General features: G+C 52.5%; 1 long non-coding RNA gene across 1 annotated transcript; it reads left to right on the forward strand.

Moving 5' to 3' along the window:
- Positions 1–840: 840 nt before the first annotated feature.
- On the forward strand, positions 841–12,178 carry LOC103677722. The gene is made up of 9 exons (XR_572507.2): positions 841–2,647; positions 2,850–3,059; positions 3,813–3,960; positions 4,802–6,158; positions 6,354–6,500; positions 7,183–7,313; positions 10,079–10,186; positions 11,371–11,502; positions 11,924–12,178. It is a non-coding gene; the product is annotated as an uncharacterized LOC103677722 (long non-coding RNA).
- Positions 12,179–12,187: the final 9 nt, after the last annotated feature.

The following is a 12,187-nucleotide window of genomic DNA, read 5'->3' on the forward strand; positions in this document are numbered from 1 at the left end:
GAATCTTGGGAGGAGACAGAAGGCAGATGTCCCCTCTCACGATTTCGCTTGCCTCGAGGTCTGTGGCTGGCTGTGGCCTCCTCACCTTCCTGCATTAGGAAAGGAGCGCAAGGGGCGCCTGGGTGGCACAGCGGTTAAGCGTCTGCCTTCGGCTCAGGGCGTGATCCCGGCGTTATGGGATCGAGCCCCACATCAGGCTCCTCCGCTATGAGCCTGCTTCTTCCTCTCCCACTCCCCCTGCTTGTGTTCCCTCTCTCGCTGGCTGTCTCTATCTCTGTCAGATAAATAAATAAAATCTTAAAAAAAAAAAAAAAAGGAAAGGAGCGCAAGCGAGCCGGCTACCCTGGCCACAGCCAGGCAGAGAAGACCCTTGCCCATTGCCCGGCGACCACTCCCACCCGGGGGGGGGGTGCTCAGAGAGCAGGGCCTCCCACCCCAGCCCTCTGCTGGCTGACCCACAGGAAAGAGGGGAAAGAGAATGTCACCAAGGCTTTTGTCTACGGCGGCCAGGAATAGCTCAGGGGCTGCAGAAGGACTCCAGGAACGTAGCGTTGTCTGCGCCCTTGGCCTTTGGGCTAGCTGGGCCGAGCCTGAGCAGCTCTGCCCCACAGAAGCCTCTTCCTTTCTCTCCCAGGGCGCTAGCCAAATATTTTCTGTGTGCTGTGACATGAAAAAGTTTGATTAATATCGTCAAATGATCTCTAATCATTCTGATCAGGCTACAAGAATTTCTTGAATGTCTACCTGGGGCCTTGGCGTCTTGAATTTACCCATACATTTCCCCCCCCCCCCCAGTTGAAGCTTTTCCTCGTGTCTTAAAATATGGCAGGGGTCTTTTTTTTTTTTTTTTAATCCCCATTTTCCAGGGAAAGAAAGCAAGGCGCAGCAAGGTCCAGAGACCTACCGCACAGCACTGTCAGAGACAGATCAAACCTCGAACCTGGGAAGCGTGGTAAAAAGGCTTCCAAAGAACAGGAAGATGAGGGAGCCCAGCTTCCGGAGAGGCAGGTGGCTGTGGGGCTGAGCCCTCGAAGGCTGTCTGGTCACAGTGCACTTACACTCTGCCCACAAGGGGTCAGTAGGTTCCATAGCAGCAGAGTGGGGGGTCTGGGGGCATCCCTCCTAATGGAAGGCGGAGCCATCCTCCCTGCTCCCCTACCTGGTTCCCGGCTGCACAGCAGCTACGTGAAAGGAAATCCTTCTACCACCAGAACTTCTAGGAAGTGCCTCTTCCCCTGATGTACCAGGGTTTGGGTCTGGCCAATGGTCTGCTTATCCCGGGAAGGCGGGCGAAATTCCCAGGGGCAGCGCCTTATTATCCGGCCAATCCTCTGGATGTGACAAGCCATGTGTGAAGGGCAGTGAACCTGTAGACGGGGCACCTGCTATAGGTGCCCCCCGCCTGAAGGGCGCAGCTGCTCCACAGGTGTAACTGGAACCCAAAATATCACAGGGCTGAGTGTGCCAGGCCAGAACCCTCCCGGGGGAGGGAGGCTGAGGGAGGGAGAGACTTGAAGAACCATGTATACAAAGCATCTCCAGGATTCGGAGTCGGGCAGACCTGGGCTTGAATCCTGACTCTTCCTCTTATTAACCATGACCTCGGGCAACTTAAACTTAACTCCCCTATGCCTCAGTCTCCTGCTTGGTAGAACAGGGAATTAAAGGCAGGTGCCTTTCAGGGTTGTTCTGAAGACTTCTTCACTCATTCATGTGACAGACAGCAGACAGCCTAACCTAGACTAGCTACTGGGTTCAGGGGCTATGACCACGCTTGGATTCGATATGCCTGGCACAGAGCACGTGTCGACTCATGGTAACTTCTCGAAGGTGAGGCCATGAATTTGGGCTCAAATTAGCAGGCAGCTGGAGACATCCTGAACAGCAGAGAAGCAGGAGGAAAGCACCACTGGGGAAGGCTCCCACTGCTATGAGCAGTGTGGCGGCAGGATTGCAAAACGCCAGCTGTACCCTTCTCACAGCATCAGGAGATGGGGCAGAGCAGAGCGAGAAGCCTAGGACTTGCACTCACAGGGAGTTGAGCCCACACTGCCTTTGGGGACAGGAAGTGGCGGGGGGGCGGAGCTGAGGAGCAGCTTCCTGTCTGCTCTCCGGAAGCTGCTGGGCTTCATTTTGCAGATCACCTTGCCTGCCTTGCGGCGGTGGTTTCCTGCGGGAAGAAGGTGTGGGCATGCCTATGCGGTTGCAGGGACTTGAGCCAGAGCATTTGAAGGACACGAGAACACAGGAGTGTGAATATGCCGCACTGTGGGTGAGGCCCGACTCCTCTTACTCGGACAAGGACATCATGGGCTGCAAAGACCCCAATGCCCTCGAGTCCTTTAGTAAACGGTCAGCCATGCATTTATCCAAGCCTTTCGGATGCTGCAGCCCTATTTTTTTCAGTCGGCCTCACCGACTGGAATGTTTTCCGCACGCTTTTGCTTCCTCCTACAGGGAAATTCGTTTCTGAAAAACACACCTCTCCCCAGCATCAAGCGATGCCATCTTCTGGTGCATCAGAATCCCCCCTAGATTGCAGGGGTACGTACCAGCAGCAGCCCCCAAAGCCGGCAAAGCTGGTGAAGGAGATCTAGAGGAGTCCCCCGAGATCATTTTCTACATCAGCCAGCTGAGGATCAGAGAGGTAAAGTGGTTGTCAAAGGTCTCCCAGCCACTAGTGGTAGGTTGAACTAGAAATTTCCATAGGTTGCTAGTCAGGAGACTGGTCTATGTTTGTTTTTTCCCCAAGCCAAATGGCTTCCCATCTGGGATGTACTTTTCTGAACTTCCCTCATTGCCTGTACTCTCCCTCCCTGCCCTAATTTCTTTCCATTCTGTCCATACAGGCACAGTTGGTGGCTAGACCTAAGTGGTTTGTCAAGGAGTGGAGACACCAAGCTAGCACCTAGAAGCGTTCATTTTTTTTCAAGAAGACGTGACTGAGCACCTTGTACAAGCCAGGCGCGGAGCGGGTGCCCGGGTTATCAGTATGAATGAGAAGGGCAAAGTCCCTACCTCCCTTCGTAGACTTGATAGCCTCGTGAGATCCAAGAAAGGTTTTTATTTGTTGGCTTAAAAAACTCACACACATGAGTTTTAGTCACGTGTCCATCGTCTACCAAGTTTTGGTGGGGGTTGGAGTAGCTCTCAGACCTTTGAAACTTGTTTCTGGTGCCAAAGGAGTTCTGAACCTTGGGCTTAACCAGTGGCGTGTGATAAATGTTTAACAGTCACCTCTCTGGGGGGAAGTGTATACATGTATATGTGTACCTAAGATAATTCTAAATTTTACCGATATTAAGTATGCATGCAACACACATCACATATTATAAAACGCATATAACATTATTAATAAAAGATTCATTATTAATAAATTAATTTATAAATGTATTCAACTAGTTTCTTAGCCACACATCATTATCATTAATAATATTGTTGGCATTAAGTAATAATTTTAGTATTACTTGTTAATCAGTAGCTGACCAATTCTCGCAGAATGCTTTCGTGGGTTTTTGCCGGACTCTTGTATCTGTAACCAACTTGTGGTTGCCATTGCTAAACAGATGTAGTTCCGACATGACTGTTAGTTGACCTTTTCATTTATGTGTGAAACAACAAAGACGTACGTCGGAACTTCATTCATTCCTCAGTGATGTGAGTGACTTCTCTCTTGACTAGGATCATGGTTTTCAGACACTGGGAGATGATTGCCCCATGATTTGGTATTATTCACAGTGCGGCAGCTAGCGACTTGGCTCACAGTAGAGTTTAATCTGCATTACTAACATTTCCCCGCCTCACTTTCTTAGGTCTAGCAAATCAACAACAACAACAACAAATAAAGCAAAGCCTGATTAAGAGTATTTACTGATCTCTGAGTCGTAAGCACTCCGCCACGATCTCAAGTCACCAGCTTCCCTGCGGTATTTCCACCACACAGGTGCGGGAGATGATCACGTAAGTGCACAGATGACCGTGAAATAGAGTAAAATGATTAGGAAGTGATGAGTGTGGGGCTATTTCTTACCAAATTTTTAATAGAATTTATTTCAGTGTAGCTTTAACAGCCAGCTCACGTTTGTGACAATGTAGCATTTGGCTGTCACGAGCCAGAAGGAGCCAGCTCCAGCACACGCCTGGGCCTGGCTGTATTTCCAGGTCCTGAATGACCCGCATCCCCACTCCCACACCGCTTTGCCATTCAGTCTAGACCTCCCAGCCCACTGCCATGGATGAGGAGCGCCTAGATTCCAGAGCTAACCCTAGTTGCCACATTGAGTGAGGGCCCTGGGGACAGAGGGACACCAGGGGCTTTTCCATGGCTGGGTGGCCTCTTTCTACCTGAGAAAAAAAGCAGAGGTGGAAGAGAGCCAGAGACACTTGCGGTGAGCCTGGAAGGCACAGCCCTCTGTCCACTTGGCCCTACTCCTGGGCTATAATTTCTTATTGAAGGCTTTCCAGAAAGGCTGGTGACCCTGGAGACTGTAGGTTAGGGAAGGGGGGCAAGCCCTTCCCTCCTGCCTCTAGGATGTTAGCCAGAGCCCTGGAAGCTACTCCCGAGGGCGGTCCAAAGTTCGTTCTTGGAGTCTACTTTTTGGGCCCATTTCCTTTGCGGTAGGAGAGGGTGGCAGTGAATTTGGGTCTTCGGTTGGGCCTCTTCCTGACTGGCCAAGTCTGTTCTGGAATCTAATTATGTCTGGTGGAAAGTCTGCCCAGCATTCTAGGCCATCCTCCGAGAACAGGCCACAGACGAACCCTGTTTCCTTCCAGGCCACATGCCCTTGTCTCTGCTCTCTAGGTCACCCCCAGGCAACTTAGCAGGTCCAGCTGCTCGGTTACGGTTGGGCCCTGCTGGGCTCTGGATGCCACCGCATGAATGAGCGGGCTGTGTTTGCACCTCGGCTGGCAGCTCTCCAAGCGCCCAGTGCCCGGCCCCACCCCAGCGCGCACTCAGCACAAGGACCAGCCCTCAGTGACTGAATGCATCAATGAGGACACGCCTGGCGGACAGTCAAGATCGCTTCCTGGTGAAGCAGAATCACAGTGTGGAGCCCGGTGTGGAAGCGCTCATTTTGGAATCTTGTCCAAGAAGCGTCCTCTAGATTGCTAACATGGGGGGGGGGCAAACTCCCCAGTCCCCACCTCCACGCATACACGGTTTTTACCAGTTAGCTGTTCGGTAACCAGGAAGTTTGGACGCCAATGTCTTCCTTCCAACCTAAGAGAAAAGTCACCTTTACCCCTCAGCCCTCGGCGTGCGCCGCCCCACGCCGCGCCTCCCCTGCCCGGCTGCTGGCCCAAGTGCTGACTGGGAGCGGCTGCTCTTGGCGTCAAGCCCCAGAACATCCTGTACCGCTGAGAGGCTGGGCCGGCCCTCCCTGGACGGCGCGGGATGGGAAGCGACCAGCCCGGGGTGAGGACGGAGACAATACGGGCTCAGGACCCTCTGAAGCGGGAGGGATCCCAGGAGACAGAGGTACAAGCGGTCCACTCCCTGCCAAGCCCCCGCACCCCACCCACCCCCACCCCAGCATCCACACACTGTCCTCCGGCAGACGCCTTCGGACAACACCATTCACGGGGGTGAGGGGAGAGAGAGAGGGCAGGCCTTCCGAGGAAGCCCACAGAGAGGCAGGGCACTGGAGCGCCCGTAGCGAGCTGTCTCTGGGCCCACGGTCGCTGCCGTCCTTCTTACAATGCCGGATGCCCGGCTCCGGGGAGCGCAGCCACTCCTCTCAACACGTCCTGGGCTGTGACCCTCCGAGGGTGCCAGGCTGGAAGTTCTAGTGCCCGTGTCTGTGTGTGTGTGTGTGTGTGTGTGTGTGTGTGGAAATATTAAAACTGTGTTTCCAGACCAGACTCTCCTGTGCTCCGGAGCCCCCAGTCCAGGTGTCACTTGGATGTCCCACAGGCAACTGCTGTTTCACATCCCCTACACTTCTCGTCCCCTCCTTCCCCCTCGAACCCACAGTCGCTCCTGCCCCATGATCCCTTTCTCAAGAAATCGCACTGCCACTCAGCTCCGCGGCCAGCCGGGAAAGCTGGGCGCTCCCTCACCGCACAGCCCCGTTTCCCTTGGCCACCAAGTCAACCTGTCCTGTCCTGCACACTTGAGCCTCATCCAGCTAGCCCTGCACAGCCTGCCAAGACCTCAGGTCAGCTCACCAACTTCTCGAAGCACGGTGACAGCCTCTTGAGGTGCTTTCTTGCCTCCAATCCTCCCAGCATCCCGGCTGCACCCCCCAACACCAGTCCCACAGCCCTGTCCCTAAACCAGTCCCGAATGATGTGCCCAAGGCAGCGGGGACAAGGCCCACCTGCCCAAACGCATCTTTCTCTCCAACTTGTAGGTGCCTGAAATGCCCCTTATTTCGGTAGTTTCTGGGGACATGGCTGACCTATTAGCTAGCTCGCTCTGGAGCAGAACCCAGCTTCTCTGACTTTTCCTACTGGCATCGAGTTTTCCTGGGCAGAAAGGAAGAAATGTGACATAAAAAGTAAGCGTTGACACGGATGAGATAGGCAGGGGAAGGCCCAGAGTAGGGTCATGTGCAGGTCCGCAAGGCTAGAGGCGATTCCCAGGATTCGAGAAAAGTGGCTTCCGGGAAAGGGCTGGGCTGGGTCTGGAAGGGACCACCTAGAAGAAAGTGTGCCCAGAGGAAGGCCTTGACCTGGGGAAGGGAGGGTGGGAACCAGCCAGCTCCTGCAGTGACTGGACGGAAACTTCCCTCCTGGGGTCTCTCGGGGGTGGAGCCATCCGAGACTTCCCAGAGGGAGAGGGCTACATCTCCCAGGAGGGGGTTGGGCTTCCTTCCAGAGGGGGCAGAAACCAGGGAGAGGGAATTGGGGGTGGGGCTGTAGAAGGAGCTCCCACTCTCCCCTCAGAGACCTCTGACTCCAAGAGGTGACAGCCCCACATTTCCCCCCAAACATAATTACCCCGATGCCTCTCCCCGCTCAGCCTGCAAGGGGCCCGTCTTCTGTGCTGGCTCTTCCTCTGAGGCCAACCCCTCTCCCTGCAGTCCTTGGGAATCCATCTTTTACCTCTCTCAGCCCCGCAGCCCTGTAACGCGGGAGGTGGGGAGGGTTCCAAATCCCCAAACTACCCAAAGCTACAAATTACAAAACAAAACATGAGTCAACATTGTGGCGAAAGGTCTTTTTTTTTTTTCTCTACAGATACAGGTTGTGTAGACCTCATTGTCCTCGGGATTAAAGTCCAGATGCCAATCATAATTTGCAAGTCTCTTCAAGATCTGGCGGCTGCTAAATGAGGAGATGTCGGTCAGAGGGTACACTTGTGTTTATGAGTAAGTTCTAGAGACCTAACAGCATGGTGATTATAGTTAATCAGACTGTATTATATACTTGAAAGTTGCTAGGAGGGTCGATCTTAAATGTTCTGAGCACAAACAAGAAATGGCATGTGACGGGATGGACGTGTTAGTGAACACTCTGATGCTTGTCATTTCGCAATATACAAATCACGTTGTACGTCTTACACTCACACGGTGTTATCTGCGAATTACAGCTCAGGAAAGCTGCAAAAACGAAGGTCCGGCTGCTGTTTTTACCTCTCAGCGCTCCCCCAACCCCTGTTCCTTTGTACCTGACGGCCGGTTATCATTTTTTAATTTTTATTTGGAAAGAATTTCCAATTTAGAAAACACTGGAAGAATGAAAATAGCACAAGGAGCACTTGTATAAGCCTATTGTTAATATTTTATCCCATTGCCTTTATCATTTGGGTTCTCTGCCCGCACGCACACGTCATGTGTATACATTATCCACACACACGTATGTGCACATTACATATATACATCCTGAATACCATCTTATACTCGCACATACACACTCCTGTCTGAGCCACGCGAGGGGAGGTTGTATGTATCATGATCCTTTACTCCTACACTTCAGTGAATTTCCTAAGCAGAGAGACATCCTCTCCCACAGCCAGAGAATGGCTTTCAGTTTCCTACATGGAACAGTGTTACAATACTTTTTTTTTTTTAGGAAGGGGAGAAAGTGAGCGCGCGGAGGGAGGGGGAGAGGGGGAAGGTGAGGGAGAAGCAGACTCCCCGCTGAGCACGAAGCCCCAACGTGGGGCTCGATCTCAGAACCCTGAGGTCATGACCTGAGCCGGAACCAAGAGTCAGACGCTCAACCGGCTGAGCCAGCCAGGCGCCCCTAGAGTCAATCAATACTTTAATCGACTGTCCACATTGCAGTTTTGTCAGGTGACACACTGATGCCCTTTAGAACATTTCTTCCCTTCCAGTACAGGAGCTACTCTAGCGTCAGGTGTTGCATGGCGTTGTTCTTTCTTTCTTTTTTTTTTTTTTTTAAGATTTTATTTATTTATTCGACAGAGATAGAGACAGCCAGTGAGAGAGGGAACACAAGCAGGGGGAGTGGGAGAGGAAGAAGCAGGCTCATAGCAGAGGAGCCTGATGTGGGGCTCGATCCCATAACGCCGGGATCACGCCCTGAGCCGAAGGCAGACGCTTAACCGCTGTGCCACCCAGGCGCCCCGGCGTTGTTCTTTCTATGTAGCCTGCGTTAATCTGGAACACCCCACGCATTTGGGTCTTTATGACCTTGCTGTTTTTGCACAGATCACTTCCCCCTCCCGCCAATATAAATATTCACGTTTTTCTTTCCTGCCAACATTTCTCAGCAGAAGGCTCCTCATGCTGTGCTTACCTGGTGTTTCCTCATGATTAGATCGGGGCTCTGCAATCTGGGGGCGCGCAGCTGATATCTGTCTCTCATTGGTGATGCGAATTTCAATCACCAGTTCAAGGTGGTGCCCGAGGTCTCGACCCTATAGCTACTTTTTTTTCTCCTTTGCATATAATAAACAGTCTGTGGGGAGACACTTTAAGACCATCAAATGTCCTGCTTCTCATTAAAATCTCCACTGGGGGGCACCTGGGGGACTCGGTCGGTTAAGCCTGGGACTCTTGATTTCTGCTCAGGTCCTGATCTCAGATTCCTGAGATCAAGCCCACATGGGGCTCCGCGCTGGGTATAGAACCTGACCTGCTTAAGATTCTCTCTCTCCCTCTCCCTCTGCCCTCCCCTAAATAAATAAATAAAAATAAAATCTCCACTGAGTTTAGCATCCATTGGCAATTCTTGTCCGATCCAGTCCTTACAATGATAGCTGCAAAATGACAAGTTTCCGGGGCACTTGGGTGGCTCAGTTGGTTGAATGTCCGACGCTTGATCAGGTCGTGATCTCAGGGTCCTGGGATTGAGCCCCATGTTGGGCTCTGCGCTCAGCGTCGAGTCTGCTTGAGATTCTCTCTCTCCCTCTGCCCCCGCCCCTCCCCCTGCTCTCATGCACACACACGCTCTCAAAATAAAATCTTTTAAAAAAATGACAAGTCTCCAACTCCCACACTCCCTCCATCCACAGTCACCACTTGGTCCTTGCACTCTAGCCATTATGAGCCACTGTCCGTTTGCTACACCCGCCAGGTACTCTTGGCTAACTCTTATCCGTCCCTCAGCCTGGGCTGCCACAAATGGTGCACAACTCCAGGGGGTGCCATTCACATTGCGGCCATGCCAAGTGGCAGCTGGGGGTCTTGGTTTAGATGAAACTTCCTCCTGGAAGCTTTCCCAGATTCCCCAAGCACTGGTCAGGCATTCATGCTCTTTGCTCCCGAAGCTGTATCAACACCCTCGTCACACTGTATCGTAATTTTCTTCTTACTTCTTTGCCTCCCTCATTGAGCTACAAGCTCCTCAAGGGTACAGCTTTTTCTCTCTTGCTCTCTGCTGTGCCCTGCCCAGAATATGTATTCAAATGTCAGATCAGTGAATGAGTTTGGTCTCATGTTATAGCTAGTTAGTTAGCTGTATATATACATGTCGCTGGCTTCTCCGGCAGAGGACAAAGTCCTTAAGGACAAGAACCACACTTAACTCATCTCTGTATCCTCTTCCCCTTCGCTCAATACTTGGCACAGGGCCTGATTCATAGCAGGCACTCAACAAAGGTTTGCTGACCGAGTCCGGATGTGTATTGGTTGATAAGGATACGCTCCCCTCCCCCACCTTTCCACAGAACCGCACTAAGCTCTGTTTGGGTGACATCTGGGAACCAGGTGCCGTGCCCTTCGAACCCCCGCTCTTCTGGCACAGTCGGGCCCGGCCCTGCCTGCGCACAGGAAATGTAAGTGTATGTGGTCAAGGTCATTAGGGTTCCCATTACTGAGGGATGCCAAAAACTGAGTGAGTCTCCAAGGGTGACTGAGGGAGGTCCGGGACCCATCCTTGAGGTTTTGAAGTCTTCCTAGATGACAGTCCCTGGCTTCTACCATGGAACTTTCCAGGATGCCCTGGCCAAGCTGACTCGGGAAGTCTTTCTGGAGCTAGGTCACTCGGAAGCCACACTGCTTGGGTCAGGATAAAACAGAACAGGAGAGGCTTGGGGAGGAGGCGTAGGAGAAGTTGGGCTGATAACCCAGCCCTCTGAAGAGCGCAGGGCACCTCCGCGGTCTGGAGCCCCGCCTGCCAATCTGGCAGAATGAGCTCGGATGCCCACCAAGACCCGGACCTGGATTCCGGGCTGGTGTCTCCCTCCGAAGCTCCGCAGGGCCGCTGCGCGTTGCCATGGCAGCACAAGCGCCTTTGGGGAGGCTGAGGGCTTCGCCCAGTGCAGAAGCCAGAGCAACCTCTCCCAGAAGGCACTGGCTGGGGAAGCTCGCGGGAGGGCTCTTCTCAGCCCCTTAGAGATGGGGGTGGAGCCCCCAGGGCAACCCCAGGCAGAGGTCGGCATCATAGGACTTTAGCACAGTCCTGCCTTTATACAGGCGTTTTTGTCTAGATAGAGGCTATTCTCCAGGCTTCCCTCTGGGTCAGAGATGCGCCATACACCCCACAGCATTCAGCTTTTTCCCAAGAGAAAAAACATGCACCAGCGGGCCCCAGATCCACGAGTGGCGGCCCGGAAACTTACAGCCAGGGACTAGGGGGAAAAGGATCTAACGCAGGAACTGCTAACACGATCATTTTCATTTTTATTTCTAAAGCTCTTATATAGCATTAACCATATGCCAGGCAGTTTCAAATGCTTTGCAATCTGTTAACTCATTAACTCTCATAACAACCCTTTAAAGTAGGTCCAGTCATCATCCCCATTTGATAGTTGAAGAAACTGAGGCACAGAGAGGTTAAATAGCTTGCTTAAGGTCACACAGCTGATAAATGGCAGAGTGACTCCAGCCCAGGTAGTGTAACCCCAGACTCTGTTCTCTTTACTTTTCTGTCCTGCTGCCTCCCTGGGCTTATCCTTGTGAGAACAGAGCAGGACAAGGAGCAACCTTCCTACTTCCCCTTTTCAACTCTCTTCCATAGGCCCTTTTATATGGATGAAGTGCAGGGGTCCAGCCTGTCCCCTAGTCACACCAGAGACAGAGAGAGGGAGAAAGAAAATGAGGACATTGTCTGGATGCTCGGATGGTTCTGGAAAAGTCAGCTCGAGCAGAGGTGAGGCGTACCTCCAGGGTTCGGAAACTCCTGCAGCTCATTTCCCGAGCCCAAATTCTGAGCTGAGTGTGCCTAGGGACTCCCCAGAGATGACCATGGCATCACAATCTTTCTAACCCTAGCCTCAGGCAAAAACCACCACCAAAGAGCGGCCAGAGCTAAGCTTTGGCCGGACACTGAACAGAACGGGGAAGAAAACGAGTTCGTCGGGGTAGATAACAAGTTGTTTACAGTGAGCCAGGCCCCAGTGGCCTCCTTGTAAATCTCAGTCCTGAGAAAGTATGACCAGAGCTGCAAGCCCCGACTGGTAACGCGCCTCTCTGCCTGTGGAAATAGCAAGCAGACAGCGCACGCACCGGGGCTGGGACGAGGGCAACACACTTCGGAGCCAAAACCTTCAACCACTGAACTTTCTTTAAAGGGAGACGTGTTTGGCACTCCGCTGGGCACAGGGACTACGAATATGAGTACAAATGCTACCATCTGTGCTGATATGATCTATGCTTGCCCATGCATCGATCACCTGGGGACGGCAAGAGCAGAACGTTGTAACGGGTTGCCTGTGAGTGGTTTGGCTACAGCAGTGGGAGAGAGACTAAGCGGTCACCTTGTGAATTTGCTATCAGAGGCACCTATGACCTATGCAGACAATAAATGAGGGACACCTGGCCGGCTCAGTCGGCAG

Source organism: Ursus maritimus, assembly GCF_017311325.1.
Source record: "Ursus maritimus isolate PB19 chromosome X unlocalized genomic scaffold, ASM1731132v1 scaffold_X1, whole genome shotgun sequence".
NCBI classification, from domain to species: domain Eukaryota; kingdom Metazoa; phylum Chordata; class Mammalia; order Carnivora; family Ursidae; genus Ursus; species Ursus maritimus.